At 42.3% G+C, this 17,946-nt stretch overlaps 1 protein-coding gene across 1 annotated transcript in view; it reads left to right on the top strand.

The window, feature by feature from the left end:
* The first annotated feature begins 1,175 nt into the window (after positions 1-1,175).
* Positions 1,176-17,946, top strand: part of greb1l (GREB1 like retinoic acid receptor coactivator) — a 436,507-nt gene continuing 419,736 nt past the window's right edge. Inside the window, exon 1 of the mRNA XM_085992812.1 lies at positions 1,176-1,373. The gene's annotated coding sequence lies outside the window, so the exon portion shown is untranslated. The remainder of the gene's footprint in view (positions 1,374-17,946) is intronic.

Genomic DNA, 17,946 nt, shown 5'->3' with positions numbered 1-17,946 from the left:
TAGGCTGCTGAAGGCATGGCCACCAATGGTCGGGCAAAGGGAGAGAGATGCACAAGGGGACAGAATCAGAGAAACGGAAAGCTTGAAGGAGGGTTTGTAGGACTGGAGAAGGTTCCAGAGATAGGAAGGGGCTAGGCCATGGAGAGATTTAAACACGAGAATGATGATTTTAAATTTGAGCTGTTGGGGAACCAGGAGTCAATGTAGTTCAGTGAGGAGAGGGGTGAGGGTGAGTAGGACTTGGTGGGGGATAGGATATAGGCAGCTGACATTTACAGAGGGCGGGAGTTGTAGAGGTCAACCATTGGAATAGTCAAGTGTGGAGGTGACAAAAGCATGCATAAAAGCTTGAGCAGTATGATATGAGCAGAGGCAGGAGATGTTATGGAGATGGAAGTAGGCAGTCTTTGTGATGGAGAGAATATGGGGTTGGAAGCTGAATGGATCTGGCTATATTTGCATGTCTTCCTTTACCTAAGCTTAATGGAGCCACAATAGCCTGCCAGATGCAGCGGCGATGAACAAATGGAAAACATTGCCCCAGTGAAGGAAAGGAAATTAGAGCAAAGTCTACTTTTTTGTGCCTCCTAGTGACTAGTTGGAGAGTGACATTGGTAGAGACCTACGAAAAATTTACTTGCCAGCCTTTTTCTCCTTCACAGATGAGAGGGATTCATTAAAAAAAATATCCTGCACATTATTCGTTGTCTTTTATTGAGGGCTGAAAAATGTCCGTAGAATTTAGTTAACTTCAAAATGTTTTTTTTGGCATGGAGTTTACCAATACGAAAGCAAATGTGTGTACGTATATTTAGCACGGTCTGTTGCCCTTCAAGTTGCCGATACCCTCTTTGGGCTCACCGTGGAGCTACACCTCCGAACTCTGGCTTCTCTGGTGTAGTTTTGACGTAACTAACCGTAACCCTATCAGGCCAAACCACTCTTACAGAGGCGAACACTTGCTTGTTTTGTTACATAACTTTAGCCATTGACTTCCATACTCTGTTTTTCTTTGAATTATAACAGAATAATACTATAATGAACTCAGTAAATAATATTGAATGCGGATGTTAATTTAACACAACTAAGCTATCAGAGTTTGTCCCTGTATTTCCCCCTCGATGTGATGGATGGTGCAGCGCAGAGCCCAGGTTGTGTCACAATGCTCCGCTCCCTGGTGTAGGTCTGACCGTCTGTCCAAGACCCTGAGCTGGCGGAGAGCGCGTACAATCCCAATCGCAAAACACATACACGGGGCACATAATCCAAAACCAATGTTGCAGTAAAGTCGGCAAATTCAGCGGATAATTGAGTCATCATCGGGCACCATTCGTAGGGAAAAGAAAGTGCATACATTCATCTGAAAAGAAAATGTAAGTTGGTAAATATGGTTTCGCCACTGTTTTCAGTTTGATGCCGTTGAACGCCACATGCCCGAAGGAAAAATAAGACGCAGGCAGGCGATGCGACACCGTGCTTTTGATCGTGCTCGATGCGAGTGGTATCGCTCGCTACATTTGCATAGAGCGCGGTCGATGTCATTTTTCCTCCAATTTCTTTGTGCTTAGATCTTGGGTAGAATCCAGGTTACAGTAAACGAAGCTTTGAATGTGGAGTGACTTGTGTTTCTCTTGTGGCCAGAATAAATGGTGATTTATATCACGACGTGAAATTTGCTGTCTTTATTTGAGTACGGACCAGTTTATTTTTCATCTTTGGTTATTACAATTCAAACTAGAAGATGATAAATCCACTTATTTTCGGTTGCTTTGCCAACCGTTTTATTTTCGATGTAACATGTTTTAAAAACTAAATCATGTTTTGAGTAAACATACATGTTTAGAATCTGGAAGTACTTTTTAAATTGAGTATATTTGGACTTTTCTTTTCTGTTTCCACTCGATTTTGAGTAAATTTAAATTGAAAATTGCGCGTTCACAGTTCGAAAGAACTGATGTTGCATTTCGACCAATATAAAGATTCGAATATCACAGGTCTCGAAATTAAGACAAATAAAATCTGTAGTGATTGAAAAATTGTTGAGGTTTTATTCGAGTAACTGGGGTATCTATTGTTCGCATGTTTATCATAGCGACATTTAATAGCTAAACAGAAATGCAGTAATAACACAAGAACTGAGCTGGAAAATTTACATTTAAAAACATGCCTTTTCAGTAAGTATATCTTCATGTCGGTCGTAATCGTAACTACTATTTGAATCTAGTGATATTTCTGGGTCGATGATGATGTGCTGGGAAATAAGGTACGTGGATGTGTCGCTCTTTATTGCGTGCCAATCAAAATAAGATTGAGGATGGTTGGTAATGCATTTGAATAAATCCAAAATATTGTTTGTCCTGTCAGACCTACATTGTTGCTCTCGCTGGAAACCCCGCACTGTTACATTACCATATAAAATGGTCGTAATTGTAAACCAAAAATAACCTTTTAGGGCTCTTTAGACTTCGTGCTGGGCTGTGGTTTGTTGGTGGTTTTTTTTGCAGTGGAACTTCACTTAGTAATTAGTAGTGGCGTGATGTATGTTGCAAAAGACGGCGACATTACAGTAGCACCTTGTCAAGGTGGGTAGATCGAAGAGTTGGGGAGCAGAGGGGAGAAAGCGAAAGAAAGGAAGTGGATGACAAAGGAAGGAGGAGCAAAAGGAGAAAGGGAAAGGGGGAGAGAGACCGAGAGAGAGGGGAAGGTGAATGACAGATCGGATGAAGCTGCCCTCATGCCATTCTCCCGATCTCACTTTCACACACTTGTGAGGTCGGGGTTGAGAAGCAGGGACTCCACGGCGGGAGCTGAGTCTCGACCCTGTTCGCATACATACTGAGCAGCTAATCTCCACTCAAGGCTGGCGAACAAAAAGCAGTCGATACCTCCGGTGGGGGAGGTTTCGGGCTGGCATCGCACATCGGTCTTGAACCGGGCCGTGATGTCCTAGAAAAACGGAAGCAACTCTTCACTGTAATCTAATTTTGAACAGGCGAGCCAACGCTTTATTATATATACAACAAATCACACATCAGCTTTTAGTCCCTCCCCGTTTGGATATCCCCTGTTGACCTTGTGTGGTTCTGGTTTATGTTTATTCCTACTCTGTTTAGCGCCAGCAATGTTTTTGAGCAACAGAGTAAAGGGCACAAATAACTCTTCCCCTACCCAAATGGGGAAGATATCCCAAGTGAACCAAGTGAATGACTGAGGAGCCGAAAAACTGCTCCCCGGCGTTAACTTTCTGATATTGTGGAAGGTTTGTTGGATTTTGCGTTTGTTGACTTCACAGCAGTTTCGATCGCCGATGTTCTTCCCGCAGAATTTACGATGGAAATCTTAAAACGTGAATGATGTGCGCGCCTTCCTTTATAAATCGTGAACAAAAATGAGATGAACTAGGGTGACCGTGGCTACTTTTAGAAAAATTCTATTGAATTATGTGAATAATCTTGTAATATTTTCGTCATTTAATTGCACGCGTGACTAGTTTGACAAGTTAGCCTGGCAGATGTGAGACATCCGACCGTTGTTAACTAAATATTTCCTTCTATTTTAATGCATTTGACCAAATGATATACTTTCAAGCCAATTTTCCAGTTCCGTGGAGAAATGTTTATTGAAAACCAGCTTTAAATGGAATTCCTCTTTAGTTACATCGGTCCTTCAGTAATTTTAATAATACTTAGACCAGATGTTCCGTGAGGCTCATTCCCTTTTCCACATTTTCTTACAGCAGCAAATTTTTCGGCCAGCATTTATTGGCCATCCCTAAACTGACTGGCTTGCTGGGCCATTTCAGAGGGCAGTTAAGAGTCAACCACATTTCTGTGGGTCTGGAGTCACATATAGGCCAGGCCAGGTAAGAGTGGCAGATTTCCTTCCTTAAAGGACATTAGTGAACCAGATGGGTTTTACAACATGTTTACCATTATTGATACTAGCTTTTTAATTCCAGATTTGTTTAATTACTGAATTTAAATTCCCCAGCTGCTGTGGTCGGATTTTAACTTATGTCTCCGGATCATTACAGGCCTACTGGATTAGTAGTCCAGTAACATAACCACTATGCTACCGTTCCCGTACAATACATTGAGTAGTAATTTATATACCAATCATTGCAATGAAATGAATTCTAATTTCTGAAATATTGCTCTATTGCAGTGCAAATCATTCATTTAACTTTCAGCATACTTGCTGGATGGTTTGGTTTGCACTGTACCAAATACCACCCTTCCTACTTACTGCTACACATATTCCAAAGGTGAAGCTTTATGTCCCAACACTGCTGTTTGCAGCTATTGTCAATGCTGCTGTGCAATTCACATAATCAGCCATTAATTTCTGATGAAAGGTCATCGACCTGAAAGTTAACTCAGTTTCTCTCTCCATAGATGCTACCTGACCTGCTGAATATTTCCAGCATTTTCTGTTTTTATTTCAAATTTCCAGCATCCATGGTAGTTTGCTTTTGTTCTAATTTAAAACAAGCTGTAATGTCCTAGGAATTAATTAGGCGCAAATTGGTCCAGTAGATTAAGGTTTCCTGTCCTATGATATTGGAAACTTTTGTTGCTTATAATGAATGTTTGAAGAATCACGCTCCTAAAGCTGCATATTTTCAACTATTCCCCATTTAATCATTTGATAATATGTTATAATAATATGTTAGTTTCTCAACAACTTGCATTTATATAGCACTGTTAATGTAAAAATGTCCCAAGGTGCTTCACAAAAGCATGATCAGACAAAAGTGGAGCCAAAGAAGGCGATATTAGTAAGGGTAACTAAAAGTTGGTTAAAGAGTTGGGTTGAGTTGGCTCCATAAACATGAGCTCCTCCAAAACTCTGCTGCCTGTATCTTAACTTGCACCAAGTCCCATTCACCCCTCACCTGTGTGCTCGCTGACCTACATTGACTCAATGTCTGGCACTGCCTCGATTTTAAAATTCTCATCCTTAATTTCAAATCCGTCCATGGCCTATCTCTAACTTTCTCCAGCCCTACAACCCTCCGAGATTACTGCGCTTCTACAATTCTTGCCTCTTGCGCATCCCCAATTTTTATCGCTGCACCATTGGCGGCTATGCCTTCAGCTGCTTAGGCCCTAAGCTCTGGAATTCCCTCCCTAAACCTCTCTGCCTCTCTAGCTATCTCTGCTCCTTTAAGATGCTCTTTAAAACCTACCTCTTTGACCAAACTTTCCTCCTATCTCCTTATGTGGCTCAGTGCCAAATTTTGTTTGATAAAACGCTCCAGTGAAGCAGCTTGGGACATTTTACTATGTTAAAGGCGTGATATAAATGCAAATTGTTGTTTTAAGGAGGGTATTAAAGGAGGAGAATGAAGTAGAGCGATTTAGGGAGGCAATTTCAGAGCGTAGGGCCTAGATGGCCGAAAGCACACCACCAATGGTGGGGTGATGGGGAGATGCACAAGAGGCAGAGGAATGTAGAGTACTTGGGGGGAGGTTGTAGGGTTGGAACAAGTTACAGAGGGTTGAGGCCGTGAAAGGGTTTAAACATGAGGATAAAATTTTTAAATTGGAAGCATTTGGGGACCTGGAGCAAATATAGGTCAGAGAGGACAGGGGTGATGGATGAGTGGGACCTTATTGGGATTACATGGGTTATATTTGGGACTCTAGCTAAACTAGTTTATTTTATAAATTATCTAGATAAAGATAATGCAAAAATAAATATATTATGAAAACCTTTCCTTCATCATTATACGATAGTAACATCCTCAGCATCTCTGACTGTTTTCAAATTTACTTGTGTTGTTACAATGGACATAATATAGTTCAGAGCAAAAAGACTGATAGATCTCAGCAAAGTGAGAGATTTGCTTCAGGCTGATTTAAACACCTTTAATATGACTCTCTACTGTAAAAAACAATCAGGGTTTGGATGAGCTTGGTAATTTAATACATTAACTTAATTGGTGCCAGCTGTAAGTCTAAATGTTGAGAGTTAGTGTTCAGTTAGGATGACCCTGATGCAAACTCTGATTTTGTAGGGACTGTAGTGTAAATGTAGCTTTTAATCTTAGCTCAGAATCACTCAACATAACTGTCTGGGCCATAGCCATAGCAATCTTACTCAAAATCATCAATTTTAAAAAGCGATTACAAATTTTTGAACAGTTGAACAATACTACAATTTCAGATAGATGTTGTGGTTCTGTATGCTTCCTTAATGCTGCATCACAACCTAGAGTATTAGAAATGAACAGAACACTTCTTTGGATGTTATAAAACAGAATGTGCAAATTTTAAAAGTTGCAGTATTCTGATGTTATCACAATTAATTGTCTTTCCATTCAGTGTTATGGACAATGCTTTCTTGTCCAATTATAACAACATGAGACCTTAAACGTTTGTCTTTTTAACAATATACAGGTTGTGGTTACCTGGGTTTATTAACTTTTGTTTGAGATTAAGGAATGCCTGAAAGATAATTGTTCTGAACTTAAGTAAAGTTTACTTTGTGAATTTTTTTTGGAGAGATAAATGTTGCTCCCACTAAGATTGAGCCTTATAAATATTTGAATGCAAATTCATTAGCAGTACAGGTTGACTATCCCTTATCCGAAAACCTTGGGACCAGCTGTGTTTCGGTTTTCAGAAATTTTCGGATTTCAGAAGGTATTATTTCAGACTGGGAAACTCTGAACATTAAATTAATTTGGTAATTAGTATTTGTATTTAATATAAATTTTAAAAGTTCAGGCTACCTCTTGCGACTGTTCCGTGTCTCATTCCCCTTCCTGCTTCTCTGTGCTGCCGCTCACAGTCTGTTTACAGCTCCCCCTGCTCCGTGTCTCATTCCCCTTCCTGCTTCTCTGTGCTGCCGCTTACAGTCTGTTTACAGCTCCCCCTGCTCCGTGTCTCATTCCCCTTCCTGCTTCTCTGAATTCCTTGACTTAGCGGGGGTCTGGGGCTCGACTGCCGCCGCCAGTTGTGGGAAAGCCGGATATCAGCTGACTCCTACGCTAAGCTGGCCCGCAAATCAGGCCGGGGGCGGGGGGGAAAAGAATATCAGACGGGCCGCTGCAGCTATCGGATGGGCCGCTGTATTGTTGGGTTCACTCTCCCGGTACCTCCTTCACACTGCCTGGCTCGGCCTGCAATCTCCTACCCAGGAGGGAACTCTGTGACCCTCTGCCCTGCTCACAGGGAAAGGCAGAGCTTCCTCAGTCACACTTAACATCGAGAGCGAAGGCCGGCGTGTCGACAATCTGCAGGAATTCTTGTTCTGGGCCCCGGAGGACCACTCCGGTCATGTTTTGCGCCACTCGGGTCATGTCGTGCGCACGACTTACGCTGAACGAAAAAACTTTCGGTTTTCAGAGGTTTTCGGTTTTCGGAAGTTCGGATAAAGGATAGTCTACCTGTAGTTTCTAATTCTATGTTCACCAGCATCTGTGAATGGTAACTGAAGTCAAAGAATCCTGAAAACCAAATATATTTTTCATCCGAAATGTCAAAATTCTAGGTCTGATTAAAGCTTTCATTTCTGAGAGGCAGAAAGATGTGCTGTTTTGAACCTAATAATCCCTGCAGAATTCATCAATGAGCTCAAGGTCTTGCGCATGGCTTTTGGGTGGCATGAGTGTTATAGAAGTTGTGGAAGATTGAAGAATTAGTGGTAATTTGAGAATGTTTTAGACATCTGTCATTGGAAATTTGTGAAGGAGACTGTGTAACTCCTCTCTCGGTTGACTGCCCTGTAAAAGACACCGTCATTGGACAATAATCCTATTCTGCTTGTTGCTTTTCCCTACGGCACTCTGCAGCTAGGCTTTGGGGCAGTGAGATAATATTGGTGAGAAACAGCTGTGATGCAGCAAGATTACTCTTTCTTTATAGGGATATACCTCAGTGTTTCATGTAGAAGCCACATGCATTTGCCATAAAGAAAGAAAACTGAGTAAGTCAACTAACATCCAAATTGTTTTACATTGATTTATCTTACGTACATTAAAGAAACATTTCGATAATATGTTCCAGTTGTAATACAAAATTGAGCTTTAGTCTTAATTTCAGTCTTTGTGGCACAGATAGAGAATACACTTGCAAAGATAACCTCTAGGCCAACACAATGGCCAATTTGCACAAAACAATGTCCCACAAACAGCACTTAAGAAAAAACCAGTTAATCTGCCGTAGTGTTGTTAGGTCAGGTATAAATATTGGCCAGGAGAACTTCCCTGTTCTTCTTTGAGTAGTACCATGGGATTTTTTAAGTACACCTGAACAGGCAGATGAGGCCTCAGTTTAACATCTCATCTGAAAGACAGCACTGCTGACAATGCAACATTTCCTGAGCATCAGCCCACATTATGTGCATATGTTATTGACTCTATCGCTCTATCTATCTCTTTATCTATCTCTCTATCTATCTCTCTCTCTCTATCCATCTCTATCTATCTATCTATCTAGCTAGCTAGCTATCCATCCATCTATCCATTCATCCATCTATCTATCTAGCTATCGACCTACCTACCTACCTACCTACCTATAGTGTCAGCTGTGGCTCAGTGGGTAGCACACTCGCCTCTGAGTCAGAAGGTTGTGGGTAAGAGGTTGTGCACATAAATCTAGGCTGGCACTAAACCGAGGCCCTGTCTGCTCTCTCAGGTGGACGTAAAAGTTCCCATGGCACTATTTCGAAGAAGAGCATGGGAGCTATCCCCAGTGTCCTGGCCAATATTTACCCTCAATCAACATAACAAAAACAGATGAGCTGGTTGCACATTATCACATTGCTGTTTGTGGGAGCTTGCTGTGCGCAAATTGGCTGCTGCGTTTCTCACATTACAACAGTGACTACACTCCAAAAAGTACTTCATTGGCTGTAAAGCGCTTTGAGACGTCCGGTGATTGCGAAAGGCGCTATATAAATACAAGTCTTTTTTCTATTGTGAATGTGTGTCTGTGAAGTCTGCCAGCATATCATATCAGCTGTTTGATGAATGCTGACATCACTGAGACTTTCTATTTGTAATTTGTACATGCCTGTTTCAAACCAGCATATACCCCTATGCACTGTGAGAAAGACCTTGGAATATACTTTAGTTTTACTTTACTTTCTAAAGTCGATTTCCACCATCTACCTTTGAAATTTTTGTTATTTGGTATAATTTAATTTATACGCCAAATTTTCAGAGATTTAATTACTTTGAATGTTGAATCATAAAAATATTGATTCATAGAAATTACAACACAGGAAGAGACATTTGGCCAACCCCATCTTTGTTCTAGTTCTTCAACTGGAGTGACTACTCTAATTCCATTTCCCTACCCTTTCTCCATATCTTTTTATATTCTCCCTTTTCAAATACTTATCCAAATCCCTTTTAAATGCTATATTCTGTGCTTCAGTAGCCACTTGTGGCACAGCATTCCATGTTCTAATACCCTCTATGTGAAAAAAGTACTTCTAACTTCTTCCTTTGTTCTTCTCATGATAATCTTGAGTCTATGTCCTCTTGTTTCCAGTTTGCCAACTCTTTCACTATTTATCTCTCAAAATCTTTACTAATTTTGGAAAACCGCTATTAGATCCTCCTTTAAAACATTTCTGTTCCATTAGAAAATAAATCCATTTTTTTTAACCTTCATAACTTTAATCTTTTATTCCTGTTATAATTTTAATGAATCTTTTCATGGCTCCAATATCCTTCTATAATGGGGTGCCCAGAACTGTACGCAATAGTCCAACTATAGCCTAACCAATGTCTTGTATAAATTCAACAGCACCACGTTGCTTTTGTGTGCAATGTCCCTATGTATAAAACCCTTTGCGACCATTTCTACCTGCACTCCCATTTTTAAAGGTCTCTGTATCTGCATCCCTAAATAACTCTGATCCTCCACCCTATTAAGAATGTTACTTATTCATACTGTTTCTACTGTATAAAATGCACTACTTCACATTTCTCTGCCCTCTTGCAACCTTATGCATTGTTCCTCACTATTTGCTCTCTTGCAATCTCATGCATTATTCCTCAGTTTTCTCTCTTGCAATCTCATGTATTGTTCTTCAAAGTTTGCTCTCTTGCAATCTCATGCATTGTTCCTCAGTTTCCCATGCTCCCTAATTTGGTATCATGAGCAAGCTTAGTATCACTCCTCTTGTGTCTATGTCCAAATCATTTAAATATATGGAAAACAAAGGAGGTCCCAGCACATGTTGCTGGGCCACACCACCACCCACATTCCACCAACCCAAAAAACATCCATTTACTTTTACTCTTTGCTTCGTATCCCTCAGCCATTCCTCAATCCATATGTAGCTTTCCTTTAATACTGTGCTTCACTCTTCTCTTATATGGTACCTAATAAAACACTTTCTGAAAATCCATTCATACAACATCCACTGTAAATCAGTTAAATTAGTCAAGCATGGACTATCCTTTACAAATCAACAACAAGTTGCATTTATATAGTGCTTTTAACATAGTAAAATGTCCCAAGGTGCTTCACAGGTGCATAATCAGACATTGAGCCAAAGAAGACATTACGACAGGTGACCAAACACTTGGTCAAAGAGGTAGGTTTTAACCAGCGTCTTAAAGGAGGAGTGAGAGGTAGAGAGGCGTAGAGGTTTGGGAGGGAATTCCAAGGTTTAGGGCCTAGATAGCTGAAGGCATGGCACAGGAATTGGGGGACGCACAAATCGCTGCTGATTATCTTTGATTAGCCGATGCTTTCCCCAGTATTCACTAATTTTATCCCGTATTATGGAGCCTAGGAGTTTACCTATAACCAAGATAAGTCTAACTGGCCCATAATTTTGTAGCTAGCCCTATAATTTCCTAGCTTATCAGTTTCCCTCTTGAAGAAGAGTGTAACATTTGCCACCCTCCAGCCCTTTAGGCATAATTCCCATTCCCAATGTTAGCTAGTGCCTCCGTTATCTCCTTCCCAATCTACTTCAGTATTCTGAGATGCATACCATATGGATCTAGTGACATTTCTATTTTTAGTCCCATTAACTTTTTAAATCTTTTTGAATATTTATCTCTCATAGTTCTTGCACATCATCCTCTTGCTCTGTAAAAAATAAAACTGAGGCAAAATACTTATTAAACTTTTTCATTATTCTCTCACTCTCAAGTACAAATTGGCCCTCTTCACTTCTAGGTGGTTCCACCCTTTCTTGGATTATCATTTTGCTTCTTGGTCAAACACAGAACCATCAGGCAGCAGCCAATGTAATTATTAGAAAGCAACACAAACAGAATGGTTACATGATTACTATTTTCCATTCGATTTTTTTAAAGCGGCATGAACATTTCAGTAAGCGAGTGTTTTCTATTGAGATTGCTCAAACTTTAATTTTCTACTAAAATATATATTTCCTGGTATATGTGGACAATTTCTTGATAAACTGCAGTGCTGATGTATTAGGTGTTTATCCCCTTTGTGAACATCATGGATTAGGAAATAAAGTTAACTGGCAATTACTGGCACAGAAATAAAGTAAAATTCGCACATAAAACCGAAACAGAAAATACCAAGAGGAGAATTCAAAGCTGCAATCTAAATCCTGAGGTTCAGATGATGACTATAAACCACTCAACCTTTACTTGAGTGGTTTATTATGTTGTCTGTACTACTTGATTAGATTGCTGCTTTGTAATTGCTTCCAGGTATCCATTTTTCTATTACATCAAAGAAATTGTAACATTTTGTTTAGTATTAAGTTATGAGTAAAAAATAGTTCTTGGCAGTGTATGGAAGACCTATCATTTTGTGGAGTTAACCTTTGTTAATGAAATTTCTTAGCTGACACTGAGCAGCCTCTTAGTGGGTGATGGGGTTGACTGACCATGATACTTTGTAAAGGGAATAAGAGAGTTAACATTTTGCGGATAGTTTGAGGTAATTTTAGGGATTACATATTTGAATTCTTACAAAACAGTTATGTTTGATCAAAAATACATTTGAATAAGCTTGTAGAAGTTATTTAAGTAAGTTTAATTAACTTTCACAGAGTATATTGGAATAAATGCCATGAGTTTATGCTTGTTGGAGAGTCAGAGACTTGGAAGTGATTTGATTCAGGTATTTAAGATTACTATGGGTATGGACATCATATGAAAATAGAGTGATGGGGTCTCTTAGAATTAGGGGGAACAGTTACAAACTGAGGAAGCGGGGCTGAGGTTGGATGTCTAGAAGTTTTACTTTTCTCAGGGTGATTGACTTGTGGAACAGGATATGAGAGTGGGTAGTGGAGACTGAGTCCTTCCAGTCCTTCAAGAAGGCATTAGATGGATTTTTGGAAAGCAAGGTGGGTTGAAGAGGAGTTTTTGCCATAAGACTCAAATTAGCTACAGGTCTATGTTTTTACCTCACTCAGAAGGTGGGGTGGGAGGGATGGTTGGTGCATAGAGATGGAATTGCCCAATGAATGGGGGTGATGGATGAGCATATGATGGCCTTTTTCGCCTTGGTACATAAATGGAAATATAAATAAATCTCTTTTATCAGATTGTTACAAATGTATATTTATTTTCTCCTCCAATTTTCTTGCCTTACAGTTCCTCCTTAGTTGATGACTTATGCAAAATCTAGATAAGGGAAATTATACTCATTCAGGTCACTTACCCCATTGGTCAAATAAAGAATGGTTCTGACCCACCAGTCAAAGAATAAATTTCTTTGGGTAATGCAACACTGCAATGCTAATCTGATCATGTTAGCTTGCTGGAGGACCTCTTGTCTCATATTAGATAGTCAGGAATAACTTCCCCGATGGCTCAGTATGTAAACAAAGGACTGAGCCATCAGGGGGAGCTATTCCTGACCATCTAATTTGAGACAAGAGTTCCTCTAGTGAGTGAGCTAACATGGTCTGATACTGAACCTTACAGAGCAGAACATTTTAGCCTTCGTGTGTGTTGAGTCAGATGATCTCAGCTGGGGCACTAGAATTAGCCTTATCATCCCTGGAGTTGGGAGGAAAAAAATAGCTAGGTTTCTTGCTCTTGATTGCTCTCTAATGGCTCTTGCCAGGAACTGCATGTCTGTGGATGTCTGGTAGACAGTTTGTGCTGAAATGTGATGCTACCCATGATGAATAGCCCAATAACACTCACTTCCTAGACCAACACCTAAAGAATGATCACCTGGGATAGGCACTGGTGGACTGACAATGTCCATAGAACCAGCTTGAATGAAAGACAGTTGGGTTTGTCACCTAGCACAAGACAATTTGTACTTGTCAGCCTGACAGTTAAGCAGACTTATTCAGAATTGAGACCTTAATGGTGAAGCAACAACATCATCAACTTAGATTTATAATTCAGATTGAGCGTCCTGAATCCGGCAACCTGGAGACCGAACCGGTTTCGTGTTTTCCGGACTTCGGAACGTGTTCCTAATGTCCGAAGTCCGGAAGTATCGTAACCTAGGCTATGGCGTTTCCAGACTTCGGACATCAGAAACACGTTCCGAGTCTGGAAATGCCTGGGCCGCTCTGCGTAGCGCTGACGCGTTTCTCCGCCCCTCCCCTTCTGTTAAAGGGGAGGGACACTGTGAGCTCTGCAGAGCATCCGATGGTCCACACTAGTTCACCAGGGCGGCGTGGTACCGTGGCCGCAGCCTGGTGGAAACACTTAGTGGAGCTGTGCAGATTAAGGAGGATAAAACACAATACTAAAGTTTTACTGCATCACTCGCATTTTTTCAAAAAAAGACAACAAAAGTTAATGGCTTTTTGAAGTACAAATTGAGCGTCCAAAATCCGGATTCCGAACGACCCTGAAACCCATCGTTTCGGATTCTGGAACTCCCGATTTTGGACGCTCAACCTGTACTCATATAAAAGAATGTCTCAGAACAATTTACAGGGCGGGGATAAGTGGATGCTGAAAAGGAATGAAATAAATTTAGGGGAAAACTGAAGGCATGGAAAAAAAGTTTTTTTAGGAGGCTTTTGATGGCAGGGAGAGGGATGGTATGGCAAAGTGGTTTTGGAAGAGAGCCTAGAGTGCAGGGTCATAATGGCTGAAAGTGGAGTAGAGGAACTGGAGAATAAGCAGTAATCTGGAGTCAGAGGGTATGGGATGGAATATGGCTGGAGAAGGTTTGCCAAATAGGGTGCAGTTCAACTGTGGAAAGATTTGTAAATGAGGATGAGGATTTTGAAGTCAATTTGTTGGTGCACAGGAAGCCAGTGAAGATGGGTATGGGTGGACATGATGGATATGTGTAAATTTGTGGGGGAATAGGACACAGGTTGCAAAGTTCTGGATCAGCTGGAATTTGTGAAGAGTGGAGGTGGCGTGGCTGCTAAGCAGATCATTAGGGATCTCCATCCTCAAGATGATGAAGACATGAATAAGGATTTCAGTAACAAAGTGGGCTCAGATAGGGGGGCAGTGTTTGAGGAGAAAGATGTCAGTCTTGGCAATGGACCGAATGTGGGAAAGAAACCTCACCTCACGGTAACAAAGAATGTTGAGATTGTGCACCATCAGGCTCAGCCTGAAGAAGCAGCTAGGGAGATTGGTGTAGGTGCTGGTGCTAGCCAAACAGGATGGTTTCAGTTTTGCCAATTATAAGCTGTAGGAAATCTCTATTTGTGCAGGACATGATGTTGGACAGGTGTTCAGATAGTACAGTAGCACACTTAGAGGCAGTGTTTCTGGTGATGAGGTGGAGTTGGATGTCATCAGTGTAGATATGAATTTTGTTGATTGTATTATACTTTGTTTGGAGTGGTGAGAATATCCATATTACCATCTAGACTATTTTAGGAAGTCATCTAGATCAGAGGTTCTCAACCGGGGATCTGTGGCCCCCCTCGGGGTCTGTGAGAAGATTTCAGGGGATCCGTCAGTTGGTTTGTCCCATCAATATACAGGGAAGGCTACTGATGTTTATGGCATAAACATCATAGAATCATAGAATGGTTACAGCATGGAAGAAGGCCATTCGGCCCGTCGAGCCCGTGCCGACTCTCAGCTAGTCCCACTCCCCTGCCCTTTCCCCGTAGCCGTGCAAATTTTTTTCCTTCAGATACTTATCCAACTCCCTTTTGAAATATAAGATTGAGTCTGCCTCCACCACCCCTTCAGGCAGTGCATTCTTACGTCGCCTTTGGTTCTTCTGCCAATCACCTTAAACCTGTGTCCTCTGGTGCTCGACCCTTCCACCAATGGTAACAGTTCCTCTCTATCTACACTGTCCAGACCCCTCATGATTTTGAACACCTCTATCAAATCTCCTCTCAATCTTCTCTGCTCCAAGGAGAACAACCCCAGCTTCTCCAGTCTATCAATGTAACTGAAGTCCCTCATTCCTGGAATCATTCTCATAAATCTTTTCTGCACCTTCTCTAAGGCCTTCACATCCTTCCTAAAGTGTGGTGCCCAGAATTGGACACAGTACTCGAGTTGGGGCTGAACCAGTGTTTTATACAGGTTTGTCATAATTTCCACACTTTTGTACTTTATACCTCTATTTATGAAGCCCAGGTTCCCATAAGCCTTTTTAATCTGCTTTCGCAACATGCCCTGCCACCTTCAGCGATTTGTGCACACATACCCCTAGGTCTCTCTGTTCGTGCACCCCCTTTAGGATTGTACCATTAGTTTATATGTCCTCTCCCCATTCTTTCTACCAAAATGTATCATTTCACACTTCTCTGCGTTAAATTTCATCTGCCACGTGTCCGCCCATTTCACCAATCTGTCTATGTCTTCCTGAAGTCTATCACTATCGTCCTCACTTTTCACTATACTTCCAAGTTTTGTGTCATCTGCAAATTTTGAAATTGTGCCCTGTACACCCATGTCCAAGTCATTAATATATATCAGAAGGCAATTGAGGAGGATTCTTGCGGTGACTTTCCCTGTGGCAGACAGCAGGGAAACTCCTCTGTAATTACTACAATCGGACTTGTCACCTTTCTTGAAGATGGTCACAATTACGGCGTCTCTGAGATCCCCTGACATGCTCTCCTCCTTCCAGATAAGAGAAATGAGTTCATGATTTCGCGTCACTAGTGCTTCTCCGCCATGCTTTAGTGCCTCGGCGGGGATTCCATCTGCTCCTGAGGCCTTGTTGTTCTTCAGTTGTCGGATGGCCTTTTCAACCTCATGCCGGGCTGGGGTTGTGCTGAGATGGTGGCGGGTAGTATGCTGTGGAATGGAGTTGAGGACAGTCGTGTCGAAGACAGAGTCGTGGTTAAGGAGATCTTCGAAGTGCTCCTTCCAGCGGGCACTGACTGCCTCTCTGTCCTTGATGAGTACCTCTCCGTTCTTGGCCCGCAGTGGGGAAGGGCCTTGGGTGCTTGGGCCGTAGATGGTCTTGACTGTGCTAAAGAATCCACGCACGTCATGGTTGTCGGCTAGCTGCTGGTTCTCCTGCTCTTTCTCCACCCACCATCTGTTCTTTAGGTCGCGAGTTTTTTGTTGGACCTCGGCCTTCAGGCTTCTGCAGAGCTGCTCTACAGCTGTAGAATCCAAACCATTGTCAACACCTTCACCGAAGTGTACGAGAGCATGGGCCTTACTCTAAACATCCGTAAGACAAAGGTCCTCTACCAACCTGCCCCCGCCACACAGTACTGCCCCCCGATGATCAAAATCCATGACAAGGCCTTGGACAACGTGGACCACTTTCCATACCTCGGGAGCCTACTGTCAACAAGGGCAGACGTCGACGACAAAGTCCAACACCGCCTTCAGTGTGCCACTGCAGCCTTCGGTCACCTGAGGAAGAGAGTGTTTGAAGACCAGGACCTCAAACCTGACACTAAGCTCATGGTCTACAGAGCAGCAGTGATACCCGCCCTGTTGTATGCCTCAGAGACATGGACCATGTACAGCAGGTACCTCAAAGCTCTGGAGAGGTACCACCAATGCTGCCTCCGCAAGACCCTGCAAATCCATTGGCAGGATAGGCGCACCAACGTCAGTGTTCTTGCACAGGCCAACATCCCCAGCATCGAAGCTTTGACCATGCTCGATCAGCTCCGATGGACGGGTCACATTGTCCGCATGCCCGATACGAGACTCCCAAAACAAGCGCTCTACTCGGAGCTCCGGCATGGCAAGAGAGCCCTAGGTGGGCAGAGGAAACGATTCAAAGACACCCTCAAAGCCTCCTTGAAAAAGTGTAACATCCCCACTGACACCTGGGAATCCCTGGCCCAAGACCGCACAAAGTGGAGGAGATGCATCCGGGAAGGCGCCGAACACCTCGAGTCTCTTCGCCGGGAGCAAGCGGAAGCCAAGCGCAAGGAGCGCACGTCAACCCAAGCACCCCATCCACCCGCCGCTTCAACCACCGTCTGCCCCACCTGACAGAGACTGTAGGTCCCGCATTGGACTAATTAGTCACCTACGAACTCATTTTTAATGTGGAAGCAAGTCATCCTCGGTTCCGAGGGACTGCCTAAGAAGAAGAAGAATATACAGGAAACTTTGTTATATCCGGCACCGATGGGACCGAGCTGTTGCCGATCTATCAAAACTGCCAGACATACCAGCGTTAATGTTGAAGCATACGGAGGTTTTCATCTCCGTATCTGACAACAAACACTGTTGCTTAGCAACAGCTTCAAACAGTCGGCTGGTACCTTGTAAGCGTCTCTGTAGCTTAGCAACAGCTTCAGAGAGACTTTCCAGAGCCTGACTGTTGGAACCTCCGGATAAACCAAAGTCTCCTGTATATCAAGAAAAGCAGTGGTCCTACAACTGACCCCTGGGGAACACCACTGTATACCTTCCTCCAGTCCGAAAAACAACCGTTCACCACTACCCTCTGTTTCCTGTCACTTAGTCAATTTTGTATCCAGGCTGCCACTGTCCCTTTTATTCCATGGGCTTCAACTTTGCTGACAAGCCGATTATGTGGCAATTTGTCGAATGCCTTTTGGAAATCCATGTACTCTACGTCAACCGCATTACCCTCATCAACCCTC

The sequence above is a fragment of the Somniosus microcephalus genome, chromosome 7 (assembly GCF_052327205.1).
Source record: "Somniosus microcephalus isolate GS21.2 chromosome 7, FLI_Smic_1.0, whole genome shotgun sequence".
NCBI lineage: Eukaryota > Metazoa > Chordata > Chondrichthyes > Squaliformes > Somniosidae > Somniosus > Somniosus microcephalus.
This window is presented reverse-complemented; position numbering and strand designations above follow the sequence as displayed.